The sequence below is a fragment of the Babylonia areolata genome, chromosome 34, assembly GCF_041734735.1.
Source record: "Babylonia areolata isolate BAREFJ2019XMU chromosome 34, ASM4173473v1, whole genome shotgun sequence".
Lineage (NCBI taxonomy): Eukaryota > Metazoa > Mollusca > Gastropoda > Neogastropoda > Buccinidae > Babylonia > Babylonia areolata.
Window position 1 is genome coordinate 21831551 of NC_134909.1, and position 2500 is coordinate 21834050.

At 40.8% G+C, this 2500-nt stretch overlaps 2 protein-coding genes across 4 annotated transcripts in view; both read right to left on the reverse strand.

Annotated features, from left to right (window-relative positions):
- Positions 1 to 2500, reverse strand: part of LOC143277326 (uncharacterized) — a 329350-nt gene that overhangs the window by 90861 nt on the left and 235989 nt on the right. The gene's annotated exons all lie outside the window — the stretch shown is intronic.
- The window catches only part of LOC143277333 (uncharacterized), a 17467-nt gene that overhangs the window by 52 nt on the left and 14915 nt on the right, over positions 1 to 2500 (reverse strand). The window contains exon 5 of the mRNA XM_076582120.1: positions 1 to 781. This exon is cut by the window's left edge and continues 52 nt beyond it. The gene's annotated coding sequence lies outside the window, so the exon portion shown is untranslated. The remainder of the gene's footprint in view (positions 782 to 2500) is intronic.

Consider the following 2500-nt stretch of genomic DNA (forward strand, 5'->3'; position numbering starts at 1 on the left):
GAAAGAAAGAAATTTCGCACATTTTGGTAAATACTTGTTTTATTTCATTTTATTTATTGATCCATTTATATATTTATTTTCTACAAATACGCAAGTATGAATTAATGCTAGAGCTTTCTCCTGAAACTGAATAGTGTACGCATAGGTTATGCGACTAACGTGTTCATCACAGCCAGTTTCCTGAACGATTATGAAGACTTGAGAACAACACACATAAGCAATTCCCTCTTCCAATCCTTCCCGTTCAGTTTCCTAAACTACCACTTTACCAAACAAGAAACAAGTATGATACACTGTTAGATGTTTACATTCCAATGAAATAATATTAATCACATTAAAACCCATGTGTACATGTTTATTTATTTGTTTATTTACTTCACTTCTTTCTTTACTATATCAGTTCATTTGATCACAGTGACTCTTAGTATTCCACGATGGATCATATGAGAGAGGGACAGAGAGAGAGAGAGAGAGAGAGAGAGAGAGAGAGAGAGAGAGAGAGAGATTGATAGACAGGCACACAAACAGACCAAAAGACGGACAGACAGCCGAGCAGACAGGCAGACAGACAGACAGAGATAGCCATGAAGATGTTTCACACACACACACACACACACACACGCGCGCGCGCGCGCGCGCGCGCAAGCAAGCAAGCAAGCAATGCATCATTTTCCCTTTCCCTCTGATTTCTGACACGCAGCAAAGGCCATATCGTCACCTGGCTTATATCCCCAAATCTGGTGTGCCGTGCAAGCTAGGCCGGATCTGTAGCGGTTGACCCCTGAAAGATGAATAGAAAATTATGAAAATATTGCACGCTTAAAATCAGGTTGGCATGTACTTGAGACATGCAAGTTTTGAGCAATATCCATGAATCCCGATTTTGAAAAACAAAGAAAAAAAAAGAAAACAATCTGCAGGAAGTGCTTTTTCATAACATCATGATGGATACAAAGCACATGTTTACTACTCATCTTGCTACACATAACATCTTAGTCCGATTCTTAACTCACTCGCTGCCATTGTCCGCATTTGCGGACATCGTCGGAGAAAGCGTTGGATGCCAATGTCCGCATATGCGGACTTGGATTTTAAAAAGTCGTGCTGTCGAAGTGACGCGTCGGATGCGAAAATCAAAAGCAGATGTGATATCTTACGTCACCTCTGGTCAGCTTTTCATTCACACACGCTGCGTGTGTGTCGCGATAAGCTCAACCGCAGTTGATAACAAAGCGTGCCCCCTGTCAGCTTTGTAAGTTGTTTGACAAGATGGCGTCACGGCGAAGTGTTCGACAGGGTCGGAGAGGTGAAATGTTACTCGGCGTCGAAGATGCTTTGGAAATGATCCAAACTGAAGGCTCTGATGTCGAAGGAGATCATGTTGATTCTTCGGACAGTGAATTTGAACCAGATCCCAATGAACTAGAAATAGATTCGGCCGCTGAAGAGAGTGTTTACAATGGAGAGGAAAGTGAGGAATATGTGCCAGCAGATGAGACAGCCACAGACGACGAAACCACTGAGGAAACGGACGATTTTGCAAGTGTTTTCACCAGTGATTGGACTGACAATTTTTCCTTTTTCCCTCTTGCACATCCCTTCACTGGCATACCAGGTTTCTCAGCTGACTGGCCAGTCAACACCCAGCTGGTTGAGTTTTTTTCTTTGTTCTTTGATTTTCATTATGTAGAGACAATATTTTTTTTTGTATGTGTGAATTTCAACTTTCGTCACCACCTGTTGATACTTCATTGCATGCACTAGGTCTTCAGTTCCTCAAATAGTGTTAGAATGTGATGTCGAACATGTTGGTGTACCTTTCTGATGGGTGCAAAAATGCTAAAAAATACACAAAATATGGATACCGCGATCAACATCAAGATGGTGAGTAAATACTTTGATTTTTTGCACACATATGGAACAACATTCCTTGCATACATATACTAAATATCAATTGTCTGGGTGTTTATTTGTGTTTTTTACAATTTTTTCCCCATCCTATACAAACCCTGGGTTTTCAGGGATTGGCAAGGGCAAAAACTCTTGGCATGGAGTGAGTTAAACAGTACTGCTTGCAATGAAACACCGGTTTATTACATACGTACATGTGCATAAATACATGTGAAAAAAAGGGCTGACAGTAATTCCATAGCAATGTAGTCTATGAAGGGGAATGAAATTTCTAGTATAAGCTGAATGATAGTGATGATAATAGCATGGCCGAAACAGAAGAGCTTTCAAGTCTTAGAAATACGGACAGTTAAAGTGACGAATTGATACCCATGAGACGTACAAGACATGACTATCAATGGTTTTTATTTGGGTGCATGATGGCTGAGTGGACAATGATTTTTTTTTTTTTTTTTTTGATCTGAGGGGCAAGGAGGTCACGTAGGTCACGCACGTTAGATGACCGAACAGAACACATGTCAAGCAGAAAGAGAACACTTCATGAGATCCCTCAAGTGAGCAGGTAAAAAGCATGCACGTTTCAGTCCAA